General features: G+C 42.5%; 1 protein-coding gene across 7 annotated transcripts in view; it reads left to right on the forward strand.

Moving 5' to 3' along the window:
• The first annotated feature begins 6,269 nt into the window (after positions 1–6,269).
• Positions 6,270–20,880, forward strand: part of LOC118360026 (proto-oncogene tyrosine-protein kinase Src-like) — a 44,437-nt gene continuing 29,826 nt past the window's right edge. The window contains exon 1 of one of the 7 annotated variants that reach the window (XM_035739062.2): positions 6,270–6,289. The gene's annotated coding sequence lies outside the window, so the exon portion shown is untranslated. Of the gene's footprint in view, positions 6,290–6,470; positions 6,495–8,316; positions 8,473–8,704; positions 8,807–9,711; positions 10,124–20,880 lie in introns of those variants that run through there. The other 6 variants (XM_052482414.1, XM_035739061.2, XM_035739059.2 and 3 more) reach the window with 6 other exon arrangements.

Raw genomic sequence — 20,880 nt, forward strand, 5'->3', positions numbered from 1 at the left:
TGGCGAGGCGAAACCGCGACTCGTCTGTGAAGAGCACTTTTTGCCAGTCCTGTCTGGTCCAGCGACGGTGGGTTTGTTCCCATATGCGACGTTGTTGCCGGTGATGTCTGGTGATGACCTGCCTTACAACGGGCCTACAAGCCCTCAGTAACAACTCGGGCAGTTGTTGTTATTGCCATCCTGTACCTGTCCCGCAAGTGTGATGTTCGGATGTACCGAGCCTGTGCAGGTGTTGTTACATGTGGTCTGCCACTGTGAGGATGATCAGCTGTCCGTCCTGTCTCTCTGTAGCGCTGTCTTAGGCGTCTCACAGTATGGACATAGCAATTTATTGCCCTGGCCACATCTGCAGTCCTCATGCCTCCTTGCAGCATGCATAAGGCAGATGAGCAGGGACGCTGGGCATCTTTCTTTTGGTGTTTTTCAGAGTCAGTAGAAAGGCCTCTTTCCTAAGTTTTCATAACTGTGATCGTAATTGCCTAACGTCTGTAAGCTGTTAGTGTCTTAGCGACCGTTCCACAGGTGCATGTTCATCAATTGTTTATGGTTCATTGAACAAGCATGGGAAACAGTGTTTAAACCATTTACAATGAAGATCTGTGAAGTTATTTGGATTTTTACAAATTATCTTTGAAAGACAGGGTCCTGAAAAAGGCACATTTCTTTTTTTATATAGCCTACACTTTCTTGTTCGGAACTTGTATCACGAGTAGGATGGGTGTGGCTTTGTGACAATGATCAAGAGCAGCTGCATACCGATTTTACAACTCCAACGTAGTTAAACCTCAGACACCGCCAAAACATTGGCTATGCGGGAGTCGGCTATCTGAGGCAGGTAGTCTAGTTGTTAGAGTGTTGGGCCAGTAACAAAAAGGATGCTAGGTTGAACCCCTGAGCTGACAAGGTAAAAATCTGTCTTTTTTTAACCTTTATTTAACTAGGCAAGTCAGTTGAGAACAAATTCTTATTTTCAATGACGACCTAGGAACAGTGGGTTAACTGCCTGTTCAGGGGCAGAACGACAGATTTGTACTTTGTCAGCTCGGGGATTTGAACTTGCAACCTTCTGGTTACTAGTCCAACACTCTAAACATTAGGCTACCCTGCCGCCCCATTCAGCCACTGAACAAGGAAGTTAGCCCACTGTTCCTAGGCTATCATTGTAAATAAGAATGTGTTCTTAACTGACTTGCCTTATTAATTAAAAGTACAAAAAAATCTTTAGTATCTGATTGAATCTTAAAACGTGTGTCTCTCTCTTTCTGATCTGCCACCCTCAGCAGTTCAGCTGCAGCCACAGCAGTCCTCTGCAGTCCTCTGCTGCACCAGGTCCTACTACACTGGCCGTGAAGGGAGAAACTTTTATTACATTAACACACACATTAACTCAGACCAACAGATGTGCACACACAAACATGTTGTTGAGCTATATACTTACTTCCACTTTGTGCATCTCTCTTTCAGATTTACCATGCACTCCACCAAAGCCCGACAGCCTCACCCAGACGTGCGTACACTGGGCCTATCAAGACTGACAAAGCAGAGATGGGTGAATGACAAGGAAAAATAAAACATAACATGCACACACACACACTCTCGCTGTCACACACACATTATCCCCAATGTAAATCATTTGTAATTACTTGTTTATTTTATGTATGCTCCATTTTATTTTAGGATTGGAGATATCTACTCCTACATTATCACATATACATAATGAATCTAAATAGCTATCAAATCAAAGTGTGATTGATAATATTGTAAAAGAGTATTGCTTAATGTGTACAGTTTGAGGAAATTCTGTGTGCTTTTTCTGTTGAAAAACATTACTCCCTCTCATCTCTCTCTCTCCCTCACATACAGCATATACAAGGTTCCCAGGAGTGGCAGGCAGATAGTTTATTGTCCTGCAAAAGTGTTTTTAATGTACTAAGGCCCCTAGCTACCCATCACATTGCTCTGGCCAAACTGATGTTTGTTCTCCACAATGAATGTATGTAGCAATTTCATTTCAGTGTGAGTCATCAGGCAACCAAGGCCAAGGAATGGAGAGAGATGGCCTGGAAGGAGTTCCAGACCTCAGCTTTTTATGAAGCAGAAAAGCAGAGATGGGTGGCTGACAAGGAAAAAATAAAACAACCTGCACACACTCTCTCTCCTCTCTCTCTCTCACACACACACACAGTCTGTAAATATATAAAGACATTGTAAGATATCTAGGTCTCTAACACTCAAGTGCAGTAAAAAAAGGTTTATCATAAAAATGATCATTAATAACGGACACAATTATATAATTAATACATAGAATAATAATACATGTGACCAATAGTTACTGTATTGTGATTGTTTAAGTGTTATAATTAGTCAACAAGTAGTGCCCCAAGGGGGGATCGAACCATGTCCCAAAAGCAGCAGAAAAGGTAAAATAAGGTCACAAGGTCACAAAACTGTTCATTATGGCTATACAAGTCTGGCAACAACGTGGTGCCTTGTCATCACTAGTTACCACAAACACAAAGTCATATAATCCCAACTATTTATACAATCCATCTTCTCAAAATGTGATTTTAAACCTAATTCTAACCTTAACCACACTACTAACCTTAAATTAAGAGCAAAAAGCACTTTTTTCTCCCCATACATTTTTAGGATACAGTTTCGACTTTGTGGCTGTGGTATCTAGTGGAAACGGTTGCACCTGTTCACATGCATATCCGTTCTCTCATTGGCTAGAATGTTCCCGCCTGATCTTGCCTTCTCCAACTGCCTTCCATTTTTGAAGACATGGGACACGTTCGAGTGTATCGTTGGTCACCGCCTTTCAAAACGTGTTGTGTTATGTGCATAAAAATAGCCTGACTTGCTCCCACATGTCGACTACATGGACTTTACAGAAATCATGTGATCAAAGGTAATGAAGTTGACTGCAAGTTTCTGCAGCTGCTCTTCACCAACATCCTCCTGCAGCCTTGCCTGCATTATGGGAGGCACTATTGTAAACCAATCAATTGGGTGTTTTTGTTTGATCCATGTGAATGGGACCAAAGACATGACTGAAACAGGAACCAACTTCTTGTATACAGTGGATAACCTATATACAAATTAATGTGATATTTCATACTCTCAGTAAATAATTGAACAATGAACACACATCATTTCAGTTTGTGAGCGTGTGATATGGGTATTGGAGTCATGTTATTTCGACATTATAGAGAAAAACTTTGATAAACAATGACAACACTGGGATGTTGGTCTGAGCATTGCTGTTAGAAAATCACTGCCCAACTTTTGGCCATCGAAGATACACCTCCCCCCACTTCACTCCTCGACTTTTGTCTACAGTCGGTAGCTTTCGCTTACAACTCAAACACACCCATTGCTAGTGTTTGAGAGCATCAAAACGACTGCAGGTGACTGACTGATCTACAAACCTTGCATCATAAATAACAACTAATTATTGGTAGATCAGTCAGTCACAATTTAACCATTATATATTGAGGTTTTGATCCTCTCGAACACCATTTATTTTCATTTTGATTGATGTTAGAGCAGCCACTGCAGTATCTGGTCAATATAGTGGATAGTCTGTATAAAATAACACAATAAATCTATTATTATTTACATTTTTGTATAAAAAAAAATGTCACCCAATTTTACGTCTAACTAAGATGGTTTTGAGGTAGAGTATCTTATGATGAGCTGTAGACAACGCTATCGACCTAGAGAGTTTTCATATATATTCTTCTTTGCTGTCTATTTACCGCCACAAACCGATTCTGGCACTAAGTCTACCCTCAATGAGATGTTTACGGCCATAAGTAAAGAGGAAAATGCTCATCCAGAGATGGCGCTCCTAGTGGCTGGGGACTTTAATGCAGGGAAACTTAAATCAGTTTTATCAGCATGTTAAATGTGCAGCTAGAGGGGGAAAACAACAACTCTAGACCACGCTCTCCGCAACCGATGTGAGTAAGAGTAAAGAGGTCAACATTCACAAGGCCGTATGGCCAGACGAATTACCAGGACGTGTACTCAGAGCATGCGCTGACCAACTGGAAAGTGTCTTCACTGACATTTTTAACCTCTCCCTGTCTGAGTCTGTAATACCAACATGTTTCAAGCTGACCACCATAGTCCCTGTGGCCAAGAACACGGAGGTAACCTTCCTAAATGACTACCGACCCATAGCACTCTGTAGACATGAAGTGATTGAATGGCTGGTCATGACCCACTCCAATTTGCATACTGCCCCAACAGATACACAGATGACACCAATCTCAATCGCACTCCACACTGCCCTTTCTCACCTGGACAAAAGGAACAACAATGTGAGAATGCTGTTCATTAACTACAGCTCAGCGTTCAACACCATAGTGCCCACAAAGCCCAGGAGGTAAGGGTAGGCAACAACACCTGCCACGCTGATCCTCAACACTGGGGCCCTTCAGGGGTGTGTGCTTAGTCCCTTCCTGTACTCCCTGTTCACCCACGACTACATGGCCAAACATGACTCCGAAACCATCATTAAGTTTGCTGACGACACAACAGTGGTAGGCCTGATCACTGACAACGATGAGACAGCCTATAGGGAGGAGGTCAGGACCTGGCAGTGTGGTGCCAGGACAACAACCTCTCCCTCAATGTGAGCAAGACAAAGGAGCTGATCGTGGACTACAGGAAAAGGCTGGCCGAACAGGCCTCCATTAACATTGAAGGGGCTGTAGTGGAGCGGGTCGAGAGTTTCAAGTTCCTTTGGTGTCCACATCACAACGACCTATCATGGTCCAAACACACCAAGACAGTCATGAAGAGGGCATGACAACACCTTTTCCCCCTCATGAAACTGAAAATATTTGCCATGGGTCCCCAAATCCGCAAAAAGTTATACATCTGCACCATCAAGAGCATCCTGACCGGTTGTATCACTGGCTGGTATGGCAAATGCTAAGCATCTGACCATAAGGCGCTACAGAGGGTGGTGTGTACGGCCTAGTACATCACTGTGGCCAAGCTTACTGCTATTAATGACCTATATACTAGGCGGTGTCAGAGGAAACCCCCAAAAATTGTCAAAGACCCCAGTCACCCAAGTCATAGACTGTTTTCTCTGCTATCGCATGGCAAGCGGTACCGGGGAACCAAGTCTAGGACCAAAAGGCTCCTTAACAACTTCTACCCCAAGCCATTGGACTGCTGAACAATTAATGAAATGGCCACCGGACTATTTACATTGAACCCCCCCCCCCAATTTGGTTTTTACACTGCTGCTGCACTGTTTATTATCTATGCATAGTCACTTCACCCCTACCTACATGTACAAATTACCTCGACTAACCTGTACCCCCACACTTTGACCCCCTGTATATGGCCTCGTTATTGTTATTTTATTGTGTTACTTTTGATTTTTTTTTACTTTAGTTTATTTGGTAAATATTTTCTTAACTCTTTCTTGAACTGCACTGTTGGTTAAGGGCTTGTAAGTAAGCATTTCACTGTAAGGTTGTATTTGGCGCATGTGACAAATAAAGTTTGATTTTGATTTGAGTAAACCGGGTGCTAGTGACAGTGACTAAGTTCAGGGGAGGGTATTGGGTGGAGGCCGGCTAGTGATAGATATTTAAACAGTCTGATGGCCTTGAGCTATAATCTGTTTCTCAGTCTCTTTTGGCCTTCCTGTGACATTGGGTTCTGTAGGTGTCTTGGAAGGCAGGCAGTGTGCCCCCAGTGATGTGTTGAGCAGATCACACCACAATCTGGAGAGCCCTGCGGTTGCGGGCGGTGCGGCTTCCGTACCAGATGGTGAGAGTCTTAGGGGCCAAGACAAATTTCTTCAGCCTCCTGAGGTAGAAGAGGCTGTGTGTGTGGACCATTTCAGATTGTCAGTGATGTGTATGCCGAGGAACTTTAAGCTTCTCACCTTCTCCACTGTGGTTCGGTCGATTTGTATGTTGAGCATTTATAACCTGGCAGAGACTAGGAAACAAGAAGCACTTGTAATTGAATTCACTTGGTGAAACTAAGCCAATAAACACTTAGCAAAGTAAACAACTCCACAATGACAGTTTAGATACTATAACCTGTACGAGACAGAAATATATAGAATAGTTTTAAAGAGCTGGACTAGTGAAAAAACTATTTTCCCCTAATTAGTAATGGTGTGTCCCTTCTTAATGAGCAGACCATGGTCACCTGCACGCTTGGTGGCCACACCCCTCCACATGCTACAAGACAGATCTCATACACAAACATTTGTAAGACAGATGGCCCAGTGGGAGTGGTATTTTTGGAGGTAAATCTGGGAGACTCCTAGATGTGAGAAGTGTGTGGGAGGACATGAGACAAAGGAATGTGTAGTATCGGTGGGAAAGGTTGTGTGTGTAAACTGTAGGGCTACCCATGGTGCTGGAGATCAGAGGTGTCCGGTGATAGAAAGGCAGGTTCAGCTTACCAGGATCAGAGTAGTGCAGAAGGTGTCGTATGCTGAGGCAGTGAAAGTAAGTAGTAGAGGAAGATGGGTCCAGGTTCATTGATCCTAAGAGGATCCCTGTGAGTAGGCCGAGGGCCAAAGTGATAGGAATAACATGTGCTTCAGTAAGTTTTTTTTTTTTTTTTTTTTTTTTTTTTTGCATTCATGTCCATGGTTGTCAGTTGTACCGCAGGGATTGTACCGCAGGAATGGAATGTAAATCACAGAGGACAGAAGTTGTGGTGGCATCTGCAGAGAAGAACTTGGGTGTTTTAGATTTTACAGCAGATGAGTTACAAGATGTTTTGAACTATAGTATCCTGTCCTCCCAGCCTGCTGGCCTGGAGTAGGATCTGATCAAGGTAGTGGAATAGTGGTTTTAATGGGTGCAGGGTTAGTTGGTAGGGCCATTTCTATTCATGAATTGCAATGAATTCATACTGGAGAATAGTAGGCTGATACACAGTCAATACAGTAGGTGGCGGCATGCACCTGTAACATTTGTTTGCGTACTGCCATAATACCGAAGAAGAACAGTTGTAATAACTGCATTAGACTGGCAAATAGTACTGCTTTAGACTAGCAAAGTAACTATACTGAACTGAAATATAAATGTGACATGCAATTTCAAAGATTGAGTTACAGTTCATATAAGGAAATCAGTCAGTTGAAATACATTAGGTCCTAATCTATGGATGTCACGTGATTTGGAATACAGATACCTGAAAAAGAAAGGTAGGGGCATTGATCAGAAAACCAGTCGGTACCTGGTGTGACCATTTGCCTCATGTAGCATGACACCACGTTTGCATAGAGTTGATCAGACTGTTGATTGTGGCTTTTGGCATGTTATACCCACTCCTTCAATGGCTATGCGAAATTGGTGAACATGCTCAATGGGTCACATGTCTGGTGAGTATGCAAGCCATGGCAAAACTGGGTCATTTTCAGCTTCTAGGAATTGTGTACAGATCATTGAGACATGGGGCTGTGCATTATAATGCTTAAACCTGAGGTGATGGCAGCGGTTGAATGGCATGATAATGGGCATCAGGATCTCATCACGATATCTCTGTGCATTCAAATTGCCATAGATAAAATACAATTGTGTTCGTTGTCCGTACCAATACCATAACCCCACCATGTGGTACTCTGTTCATAATGTTGACATCAGCAAACAGCTCACCCACACAACACAATACACGTTGTCTGCCATCTGCCTGGTACAGTTGAAACCGGGATTCATCCGTGAAGCGCACACTTCTCCAGCCAGTGTGCATTGAAGGTGAACATTTGCACACTGAAGTCAGTTATGATGCCGAACTGCAGTCAGCTCAAGACCATGGTGAGGACAACGAGCACGCAGATGGGCTTCCCCGAGACAGTTTCTGACAGTTTGTGCAGAAATTCTTCCATTGTGAAAACCCACAGTTTCATCAGCTGTCCGGGTGGCTGGTCTCAGTCCATCCTGCAGGAGAAGAAGCCGGATGTGGAGGTCCTTGGCTGGCATGGTTACACATGGTCTGTGGTTGTGAGGCCGTTTGGACAATATTGCCAAATTCTCTGAAACAAAGTTGGAGGCGGCTTATGCTACAGAAATGTACATTAGAATCTCTGACAACAGCTCTGGTGGACGTTCCTGCATTCAGCATGCAAATCGCACACTTTCAAACTTGAGACATCTGTGGTATTGTGTTGTGTAAAAAAAAACTGCACATTCTTGGGTGGCCTTTTATTGTTCCCAGCACAAGGTGCACCTGTGTAATGATCATGCTGTTTAATCAGCTTCTTCATATGCCACCTGTCAGGTGGCTGGATTGTCTTGTTAAAGGAGAAAAGCTCACTAATGGGGATGTAAACAAATTTGTGCCCAACATTTTAGAGAAATATGTTTTTAGGTGCATATGGAACATTTCTGGGATCTTTTTATTTTATATTGCATTTATATTTAGGAAGAGGTTGTCATTTCATGGATTCTGTGAAGGAAGAAACCACATGAGCAAGTGGTAAGCAATTTAGGTCCCCAAATTTGTTTTTCACCAAGTCAAATGAAAGTATTGTGAAAGAGGTGTTATTATTGTATCTAAATCAAAGTAGATCATTTTAAGATTGTTCTATACATCAGTTTGGGTCTCTATACACATCAATGGGAGGTACTAAATCTAGTATGAAAGTGCATCCTTGTAGTTGTGTGGGCTAATATAGGCAATGTTTGCCATGGTAAGTTTAGCCAATGGCCATGAGGTAAGTTGAGCCAATCAATGGTTCAGTCAATAGCAAGTTGAAATTGAAGGGTTTTCTTCCCGGGTGTAATGCAATGCATTATCGCTGGGATTTGAGGTAAGAACATGTCCTATGTTACAAAAAGGTAATGTGATATAAAGATAGACATTATTTTTTTAAATGTAGTGGTAATATTCTGTATAGAAATTTGCAGGCGTCTTAGAGGCCTCTTAAAGCTGCATTGTGTGCCTTTTTGGGCGACCCGACAATTCAGACATTTTTGTTGTAGATATTTCATTCTCATTGAAAGCAAGTCTAAGACGCGCTTGATCTGTTCTATGCTTCCCGTGCTTAAATTTAGTTTTTGCGTCTTTTAATTTCAGGTTTGGTACACTAGCATCAAACAGCTGAAAATATATTTCATAGCGGTTTAGATGGTAGAATGATTCTCTACTACACTGTACTTGCTTGTTTTGCCAAGAGATTAGATAATTTCCAGTGATACACGACATCCTGAAATATATGTACATATGTTTGTGATAAAGAGTAATATATTTCCCTTGACCGCGTGACGCCACCCTCCCAAATATTGTTTTTCTATATTTGGCCTACTGCCCTAAAATTATAGCATATTTTCATTAACCTAAAAATGTAGACTCGAGGACTGTGCCCAAAGTAGGTCCGTTGATTTTTAATGACCTGCAGTGAGAAATGGACAAATTACCTGTCAAATTATAATGCATGATTATGTATAATAAATGCATATCGAATTGTGAACATGACCCGCCTTATCCCAATTACATCCAATGGCAAAATTGTGGATACTTCCAAAATAGAGTATGTGTGTGGACTCCCACCTTTTTGCGGGTGGTGCTCAAATGCGGAACAATTCAAATGAGCCTAAAGCTAATTATGCAGAAACAGTCTATTAGGTCTCCATAGTCAGCTGTCCCAATACTCCAAATCCCTCCCCTTACCCCCTCCTATCCCACACTCTGCCACCCTCTGTTTTGGTCCTGAATTCTCTCTGCTTGTGTGTGTGATTTACTACGCGCAGCACTGAACGCAGTAGCCTAGATATTTTTCCATCGCAAAATCTAGCCATTTCTTAGGCAATTGTCAATCTGCTTGAAAGCCTACTCCCTTTCATAATTATTGGGATTAAAATTATTGCAGCAATCAGACTAGTTCTGACTGCCTACGTACAGTGATTCTCGGGCATTCCCCGTCATGACCTAGCCCGCCCCTCTGGTTGAATGGATGGGAAACCTCATTAGTTCGACCATAGATTTTCTGCTGTGAACGTCGTCTGTAATCTGTTATCATTTTTGGGTTTACTTCGATGACGGATCTGTGTTTTCTGTCGTTACATTCGATGAACTATTGTCCATCTGGTAAATAAACGAGCAACGCAATACACTGGTACGCGTTAGGGTAAGTGACTTGTTATTTTGGTATACGATGAAACCATTGATTGAACAGAAACAATGGATCACAAATGTATCCAGTCCGGCAATATTTATTGAAATGCATTCTGATCTCAACAATTCTTCTGATAGGCTACAGTTGATATGAAATAGCTCGCTGGATCAGGGTGCTGAGGAGGGGCTTTAAATCCAATAAAAGATTTGAATGCATGTTAATTGTGTGCTTACCATTTTACAAAGATATTCAGTAGCTAGTACTATGATTGGGACACAAACCCCATTGACCATCGCATCATATTTTTCAAGTAGCTACATGTGTATGCCAATATGTAAGTCAATCAACAATACATTAGTGTGTGAGGGGGGTGATATGTTATACACTGACTATACCAACCATTAGGAACACCTTCCTCAGAACAGCCTCAATTGGTCGGGGCATGGACTCTACAATGTGTCAAGCGGTCCACAGGAATGCTGGCCCATGTTGACTCCAATGCTTCCCACAGTTGTAAAGTTGGCTGGATGTCCTTTGGGTGCTGGACCATTCTTCATACACATGGGAAACTCTTGAGTGTGAAAAACTCAGCAGCGTTGCAGTTCTTAACACAAACCGGTGCGCCTGCAACCTACTACCATACCCTGTTCAAAGGCACTTAAATCTTTTGTCTTGCTCATTCACCCTCTGAATGGCACACATACACAATCCATGTCTCAAATGTCTTAACAATCCTTCTTTAACCTTTCTCCTCCCCTTCATCTTCATTGATTTGAAGTGGATTTCAAAAAGTGACATCAATAAGGGATCATAGTTTTCACCTGGATTCACTTAGTCAGTCTTTGTCATGTATACACAGTGTATAGACCGGTCTCTGCCAGTGCCTATGTCCTATTTACTAAACTATGGGCTGTGTCATATGCTCAGGATTAGTGTTATGCCACTCAAGATGGCTGGCCCTCGCTTCATATTTGTCGCCAAACCCACCAGCTCCAGGTCATCTATAAGTCTTTGCTTGGTAAAGCCCCACCTTATCTCAGCTCACTGGTCACCATAGCAGCAATTGAATTTATCCAACACAGAGTTGTCATAGTCCTTAAGCATTTTTGCAATTCGTTCCAGTCATTGGCAGCAGAGAACTGGAAGGAAAGGCGGCCAAAGAGGAGTTGGCTTTGGGGATGACCAGTGAAATATACCTGCTGCGGGTGTAGCACGTGCTCCAGCAGGTATGTTTCACTGGTCATCCCCAAAGCCAACTCCTCTTTGGCCGCCTTTCCTTCCAGTTCTCTGCTGCCAATGACTGAAACGAATTGCAAAAATCGCTGAAGTCTTGTCTCCCTCACTAACTTTAAGCATCAGCTGTCAGAGCAGCTTACAGATCATTGCACCTGTACACAGCCCATCTGTAAATAGCCCACCCATCTACCTCATTCACATATTGTTATTTATTTTTTGCTCCTTTGCACCCCAGTATCTCTACTTGCACATTCATCTTCTGCACATCCATCACTCCAGTGTTTAATTGCTATATTGTATTTATTTCGCTACTATCGCCTTACCTCCCTGATCTTCTACATTTGCACACACTGTATATAGACTTTTCTATTGTATTATTGACTGTACGTTTGTTCATCCCATGTGTGACTCTGTTTGTCACACTGCTTTGCTTTTGGCCAGGTCGCAGTTGTAAATTAGAACTCGTTCTCAACTGGCCTACCTGTTTAAATAGAGGTGAAATAATTCAAATAAAAAAAGATGAGTTAGACAAATATTGACTCTTAATGAAGCGGTATCCTAGCATGTCTAATTCCTGTTTTTGATCATACGGAATGAATGATGTTTTCCCCAGTTGAGTATGGCTATAAAGAATAATGACATTAAACTCTAGGTTTCAGTGTTGAGATGTAGGGAGTGGTCTACACTTGAAGTAATGGGTTCGCCTCAGCCTCATGGCAATTGAATGTATCCAACACGGAGTTGTCATATTCCTGAAGCACGCACACATAAGTTACACAGTATACATTCACTTTGTTTACGCCCTGCTGAGTGTGTTGTCTTGTACCTTTTTGATCTGCCTGAAGGCAAGATATTGTGTGAACAAAGGCAAAAATCTAATCTGAAGTCCAGAAATTCACTCAGAATTTAGAATCACAAATTTGCCAAGGAATTTCACTCTATTGAATTTGCCAGAAAATGGTCAGCTGTTCATCGATTATTAGATGAATTGAAAACACATCCTAAAATGAATATGAACTAGGAACCATTCAGTTGTGTGTTCTGTGAGGATGAGAATGAATTTAGAGTGCATGAACAGTAAGCCTATCTCTTTCTCTATTATTGAGGAATTATGTAGTTTGGCAGAGCATTCTGAAGCTATTAACATCTCTGTAAAGGCTATATCCTTTCCAAAAATCACTTAATCTGTCTCCCAAAATCAGACACGCAGATTTACACTCCATGGATATTTAGTTATACCGTTGTAAATGCCCCAAAGCATACAATATGACGAGAAGAGCACTGCAGTCTTTTTAGTCGCCCTTTTATTTTCCTCCAGAAGATTTAATTTAAAATGTGCTTCTTTTGTAATAAAACAATGGGATATTTCAATATGATTTAGCTGATTTCTTGGGAGCCATCCTCTCACTCTCTTACACGTCTTTTCAGCTGGCCAGTCAGGCATGGTGGTGAAACACTCGTGACTAACAGAATCTTCCCTGGCTGATTTGGGGGACATGTCGAAGGAAAGGCCTCACAGACAGAACTTAATGGCCCCTTGGAATCCTATGAAAGAATGTCATCCAGTGAAAGATTTGGCGCTTTATGTTGGTTCCGATGAGATCACTGCAAAGTGGCTCTTGAAGCAGAAATTCCTGTCAATTGGTGGCTTGGCCCCTTTTGTTCCCCCTATATACTGAATCACTCTGTCTGACAGGGCAGTACACTACACTGGGCCTGGCGATAGTCAATGACTTGCTTGTTTCTGAAGCCAGGCGTTCCAAGCCTTGAGAATGATCTGCCTCGGAAACAAGTTGTGACGTCCTTTCATAAAATGTCTTTCTCATAATGAAAAAGTCAAATGGAAAGGGCATTTCGACAGGCCTTGTAGAACTACTTGAGGAGTGACTCCATTACCATGAATCTCACTTGAGGCTGTCTAATATGTACAGTTTTGACCCTATATTATTGTCTTGAATTTAAATGTTAACCTAATTTGGCTGTAGGACTCAAACTGGGCAAATAGAATGAAAACAGATCAGTCTAGTTAGTTTTCTAGTGAAGATAATTTCAGGTGAGTTACTTCAGGTCAGAGGAGGATTCATTTGAGGAAATGTCTAACTACTTAATTAGCGATATTATGAGTAGGGGTCTGTTTTTTTGGGCCCGGGGAATAGGATAGAAATGATGAACAAATGGTGGGATGATGAAAACAATAAGCCATACAGAAGTATAGACGTGCTGTTTTGTTGGTCCAAGTAGAACAGCACAACATTCCCTGATATCTGATGCCAACAATCCCCCTAAGTTTTGGCCTTCGGATGTATGATTCACCGTCACACTGCTCAGTGCAGTTGTATTGGTACTTTGGCTAGCTGGCGCGAGCACTGTGACAGCCTCTGAACTCATTGAATTTTTCATGTGGCAGACGCACACTCCGACAGACACCAAACTTCTGTTGCTCTATCTGGCCCAGTTTTGGTGCTAATTAGTGCCCAGCGATGTTCAAGGGCAGCCATTTTAAGAGGGGAATGGAAATACCACCTGTTCTCTGTTGAAGCAGACTTTGTTTGGGGTAGTATTTCCGTAAATGGTGGAAGAGGACAACTTGTTTTTCTTTTATGTAGGCCTATCCTTTATTTAAACAGGGCAGACACATTAAGATTGACATCTGTTTTTAAGGTGATCCCTGGCCATCTTCACAGAGCTGCGTGGGGCTGTCTAAGCCTCATTGTAATTTACTGACAAAGCTTCATGTAAAAGTGTGTTTGTGAACGTGTGTGTAAAGGGAACCAAACGTATACCTGGAGTGTATTACCAAGTTACAGGTTACAGTCAACTGGGCAGTGAACACCCCGCAGGATGTCACCTGAGTTACATAAGTAGATTTACGTAAGGGTGCACAATATGCAAAAGTCAAACCATTTGTTAAATCAATGTTAGTGTTTGGCTTAGCAACCACTGTATATGATAATAAGAATGGAAAGGGGTTGCACAGGTAGCTACATGGAGAGAGGGCTGGGTGAGTGACTGCTATCTGTGGCTGTTCCTGTGGCTGGAGACATTTGAATTGAATATCTGATTGTGGTTCATTGAGCGGAATAGAACAGAGGAAGGACTGTGTCCTCTCAGCCCTCCCAGGGTTTCAGGCTACTGAGGCTAGTCACTTCCTGTTCTGGCCTAGCCTGCTCTGTGAACATGGTGACCGGGGCCATACTTCTCATCTCAATCCCTCCACTGTTACAAGGGAGTGTGGACGGGAAGGCTATCAGTCAAAATATCTTGTATGGATTTTCTTCTCACCCCCCCCATTTGTCTTGACAGGAAATGGCTCCTTTGCATTCAGAGGTGTCTCTCTGTCTCCGTGTCTTAATGCAGTCACAGCTGGGCCACTAAGTCAAGTTGTATGACTGCTTGCGGCTTCCTCTTGTCCAGGGCTCCCTTAAAAATGGGACTCACCTCGTTGATAAATACAATTTTGAGATGCTGGACCAGCCTTGGTCTTTGTTCCTCTGCCCTGCCTGAAAATCACTATATTGGAATGGATTTTATGTAAATGTTGTATTGACAAAATTCGCCTCTCAAGTTGGACTTGCTGTCCTTTACCCTGTGGTTGTAAAATGACTGAAAAGACAACACAGACTCTTTTTGTCTGTACATTTTAATATGAGCACAAGAGGATATAGGTAGATAAACAACACAGTCTCAGATCCTCTCATTTACAGGAGAATGGAAACACACAATTCTCCTTTCTGGATTCACTGTGTGACTTTAGTGTCTATCGTAACAAAAGACAGACCACACCTGCATCACTGTGATTCCTGTGGGGGCTATTTGTTGACAACAACCACTACTAAGCCAGAGCAGGTCAAGGAGAAACAGATAGGGGAATTATCTGTGAGTGGAAATGGGTTCAGTCATGCTTGAAAAGCAGCCTTTATCTATAACTGAGAACCTGTTCCAGTCCTCACATGGACAGACGAGCAGTTTTCCTGAGTGGTGGCCTTAGTTGCCCCTGAATGCCCTGATGCTTATCTGTGTGAGTGCGAGAGCTGCTCCCTGGGGTCCTCTTCCTCCTCATCAGTCGTCTGAGCTGAGCAGCAGCAGCCACGCCCTGGGGACTGGAAGCTATACAGCTGGTGTATTTATTAGTGCACACTGTAGCAAAACATTATGCAATGAAAAGCAAAGCTAAGCTTTTCTTATTGGATAAGTCCAGGTAGTCCCTCCCTGTTGCAGTCTGTTTTATTCTATTTAGTGCCTAATGAACATGGCCCTGCTGTCCCCTACCCAAAGGAAGTTGCCCCTGGTCCACACGCCTGAATGGCAGTGTTAATTTGAATATTTAAATCAGGCTCTGTGGTGAACAAAGGCTGATATAAAAGCAATGGAGGATATCGCTCCATTGATGGGGCCCTCACCCTAAAATCAGTTATGGAAATGATGTTATGTTTTGATGATCATGCGCAATTCCACGATAACAGAATTTTCACTTAAACATCGATTTAAACATTTTTTTATTTTTAATTTTTACAAACCATACAACTCTATGCACAAGGACTACTTTTTAACAATTTACACAATTGTTTTAATATATACATTTATTGGAATGACTGCAGATGCAAAGTTCGGTAACAGTTTGTGTCCACGTTTTCCAAAAACTCTGTTAAATATGTGCTCCGAATGAATAAGATTCAACGATGTCTGCTGAAAGAATTGAGACATCATTGAAAAAATCGAATCCAATTTCATTTGCCACTTGCTTCATAAACAACAGGCGTAGACTAACGGTGAAATGCTTAGTTACGGGCCCTTCCAAACAATGCAGAGAGAGGAAACAAATAATAACACAAGGAATAAATATGCAATGAGTAATGAAAAGTTGGCTATATATACACAGCGTAACAAGTCTGTGCAGGGGTATGAGATAATTGAGGTAGATATTGGTAGGGGGTAAAGTGACTAGGCAACAGGATAGATAATAAAACAGTAGCAGCAGTGTATGTGATGAGGTAGTGCATAAAGGGTCAATGCAGATAGTCCGGATAGCTATTTAGTCTTATGGCTTGGGGATAGAAGCTGTTCAGAGTCCTGTTGGTTCCAGACTTGGTGCAACAGTAACGCTTACCTTGCGGTAGCAGAGAGAACAGTCTATATGACTTGGGTGGCTGGATATTTTGAACATTTTTAGGGCCTTCCTCAGTGCCTGGTGTAGAGGTCCTGGATGGCAGGGGAGCTCGGCCCCAGTGATAAACTGGGCCGTTCTCACTACCTGCTGTAGTGCCTTGCGGTACGATGCCAAGCAGTTGCCATACAAAGCGGTGATGCAGCCAGTCAAGGTGCTCTCACTGGTGCAGCTGTATAACTTTTCGAGGATCTGAGGGCCCATGCGAAATATTTTCAGCCTCCTGAGGGGGAAGAGGTGTTGTCCTGCTTTCTTTACGACTGTGATAGTGTATGTGGACCATGTTAATACCTTAGTGATATGGACACCGAGGAACTTAAAGCTCTCGACCCGCTTCACTATAGCTCCGTCGGTGTGTGCTCGGCCCTCAGTTTCCTGTAGTCCATGATCAGCTCCTTTTTGTTTTGCTGATGTTGAGGGGGGGGGGTCGTTGTCCTAGCACCACACTGGCAGGTTACAGACCTCCCTATAGGCTGTCTCATCATCGTCGGTGATCAGGCCTACCACCATGATGTTGTCAACAAACTTATTGATGGTGTTGGAGTCGTGCGCTGTCGTGGGATAACAGGAAGTATTCCATACCATTATTACAGAAAATCCAATATATTATGCTACCCTCTGCCTATTGGCTACATAGCCTATTCAAGCCCATTTAAAATACAGCGCTACCCCTTTTAAGACCAAAAAAAAGCTCATTACCCGACTCGCTTTTCAAAGATGTCTAGAAATGTAGACGTTTTGTGCTCTTGTAGGAAGCAATCCCTCCCCCATTGCTGACTACAAGTTATCTATAACTGGGCTAATAATTAACTAACTATCAACGGATATGAACACGTGCACACGTGGCTACATGTGCTTGTTTTGAGATCAAAGCGAGAGCTGCATCTACTCACGACCGCTCATGCTGTAAACACAGTCAAGTTCAAAGTGAATATATATGGCATATATGGCAATGGTATAGGCCTAGTGCAGCTCTGATTGGTTATGCCGCACCGGTCTGTGTAGCATTATGCCTACAACAAAATTGACTGCATAGTTAGTTTTGCATACTAAGTCTTGCATAGTTTGTTTTGCTTCGGTATGTTGCGTTGAAAGTGACTAATATTGCTTTGATTCAATCACAATTCCAACAGTAAAGGGAAAAGCTATAGTGAATGTTTCTACTTTTGTAGAAAGATTTTTATTTATTTAATTTGACTGTTCTGTTCTGCAGGATAGTTCTTGTCTCATTGAAGAAGTGCTCTTGTCTGAACCCTCAAGAGGAAAATATAATCAAAGCTTTAATTATTTCCATGCTAATTACGAACAAAACACAGATTCAGTCGGTTCTATAATATATGCCATTTAGCAGACGCATTTATCCAAAGAGACTTAGTCATATGTACATACATTTTATGTATGGGTGGTCCTGTGAATCAAACCCACTAACCTGGTGTTACAAACACCATGCTTTACCAACTGAGCTACAAAGGACCACAGTTCTAAATCCAAACATCCACTAGTCTGAAGAAGTCTGTGTTGTTGATGAGAACAACGATCAGTCTTCCATTAGTTCTGCTTATTGTTTTTAAGAATGGAAATATTCCCGTAACCTTTTTCCTACTCTAAGTTATTGTAAAACGTTTCTATGGCCTGTGGCATCATGAACATCTATCCACATCCTGGGTGTACGGTGTCTCTACCTGTTCCCAGAGCATTCCTCATGTGGGGTGTGTTAGTGGGAGAGGAGACAGGACCTGCCTTATCCTCCAATCTACATTCCACAACCATGACTGGGGCTGCCTCACTCTCTCTCACTGTTGTAACAAACCTGAATGCACAGACTGTACGTAGACACACAGCCCGCCCAACAAACCGACCCACTACACACACACACAAACCTGGTTGTCTCATTCCTCATTCCTGTTGATGGCTCATACCTGTAATGGGGACTAATATTTGGGCTTGTGTGTAAGCACACGTGTTTAGAGTTGCTGTGATCTGCCATTTTACATTTGATTCACTTTTCCTGATGGATTTCTCCAATCTATTATAGACTATATATACAAAGGTATGTGAACACCACTTCAAATAAGTGGATTCTGCTATTTCAGCCACACGAGTTGCTGACAGGTGTATAAAACCAAGCACACAGCCATGCAATCTCTATAGACAAACATTGGCAGTAGAATGGCCTTACTGAAGAGCTCAGTGACTTTCAACGTGGCACCATCATAGGATGCCACCTTTCTAACAAGTCAGTTTGCCAAATTTCTGCCCTGCTAGAGCTGCACCGGTCAACTATAAGTGCTGTTATTGTTAAGTGTAAATGTCTGTCCTCTGTTGCAACACTCACTACTGACTTCCAAACTGCCTCTGGGAGCAAAGTCTGCACAAGAACTGTTCATTGGGAGCTTCATGAAATGGGTTTCCATGACCGAGAAGCCGCCCACAAGCCTAACACTTGGCTTTTAGCGCAAAGCCAAGTGTCGGCTGGAGTGGTGTAAAGCTCACCACTATTGGACTCTGGAGAAGTGGAGACACGTTCTCTGGAGTGATGAATCATGCTTCACCATCTGGCAGTCTGACGGACAAATCTGGGTTTGGCGGATGCCAGGAGAACGCTACCTGCTCGAATGCATAGTGCCAACTTTAAAGTTTGGTGGAGGAGGAATAATGGTCTGGGGCTGTTTTTCATGGTTCGGGCTAGGCCCCTTAGTTCCAGTGAATGGAAATCTTAACGCTACAGCATACAATGACATTCTAGATAATTCTATGCTTCCAACTTTGTGGCAACAGTTTGGAAAGGCCCTTTCCTGTTTCAACATGACAATGCCCCTGTGCACAAAGTGAGGTCCATACTGAAATGGTTTGTCAAGAACTAGACTGGCCTGCACAGAGCCCTGACCTCAACCCCATCGAACACCTTTGGGAGGATTTGGAACGCTGACTGCGAGACATGCCTAATAGCCCAACAGTGCCCGACCTCACTAGTGCTCTTGTGGCTGAGTGGAAGCGAGTCCCCGCAGCAATGTTCCAGCATCTAGTGGAACGCCTTCCCAGAAGAGTGGACGCTGTTATAGCAGCAAAGGGGGGGGGGGACCAACACCATATTAATGCCCATAAACATTTTTGATGAGATGTTCGATGAGCAGATGTCCACATACTTTTGGTCTTGTAGTGTATATGGTTCCCTGATGGGACTTCAGATTTCAGAGCTACATGGATTTTTCTTAATGGTAACAGTACTAGGCATTGCTGCCTAGATCAGAAGTTAAATGGTCAAACCCCTGAGTTACTGAAGGATGCAGCGCTCTCGGGTCTCTGTGGATGCTGGCTGGTCAGATGTTAGCTCAGCTGCTCTGATGTTCCCTCTTTTTGAAATAAGATTGAAAAGTGCTAGAAGCATCATTGAAGGGTTATACTTCATAGAATCTCAGTGCCTTCTGTAGGCTTTGTAACATGTTTGCTAGTTTTCTCCTTTATTATCCTATATGTCTGCCCTTGTCATTTCTGTTGCATAGTTTTGGTAAATCTGTTCTGACAGAGTTTTTATAATGTGAACAAGCAAAACCGTAGGGAAGAAAATACATTGGCTATATTTTCTAATACACTTCTATACGGATCGGTGTGTTTTTCAACTACTTGTAGTTGACTAGTTCAGTAATATTTGGGAAGCAGGCAAAGAGGATGTTTTTCCTTGTCATGTGCCGTAATAGGCTGTTGATGAAATTGGTTTATTTTATACATTTTCCTTTGAGAAAAAAGAAGGAATCCGCGCACTACTCTTGATAGTAACACTGCTCTTTAATTAGCTTTACATATCGGCCTCACGGCCTTCGTCATGGCTTTTGAGAGTTTTTTTGCTTTCCTAGAGATCTTAGTGATGAAATGCTATGTATGTTATGATGTGAATATGAATTATGTCCCCATTTCAGATTAATCTGACGTTTTTCTTGTGCAGTACCCAATGATTTATGAAAACTTGCTTGGTAGGTCGATGTCCTCATTGTGGTTTTACAGATGTGTTTTAATGTTTTATGGACACACTTTGTGACTATTTATGAAATGCACGTTGTATTTGGTAGCACTTATTTGTTTCTCCCTCGACTCCAACCCCATCCGATGCATGGAACAGATGTGGGTGGGGCTATGTCTACATGTAAAAAAATAAATAAAAACTTTATTTAACTAGGCAAGTCAGTTAAGAAGAAATTCTTATTTTTAATGACAGCCTAGGAACAGTGGGTTAACTGCCTGTTCAGGGGCAGAACGGCAGATTTGTACCTTGTCAGCTCGGGGATTTTAACTTGCAACCTTCTGGTTACTAGTCCAACGCTCTAACCACTAGGCTATCCTGCCGCCCCAAAGGGTGCTAATTTTTAAAAAC

This window comes from Oncorhynchus keta, chromosome 27 (assembly GCF_023373465.1).
Source record: "Oncorhynchus keta strain PuntledgeMale-10-30-2019 chromosome 27, Oket_V2, whole genome shotgun sequence".
Lineage (NCBI taxonomy): Eukaryota > Metazoa > Chordata > Actinopteri > Salmoniformes > Salmonidae > Oncorhynchus > Oncorhynchus keta.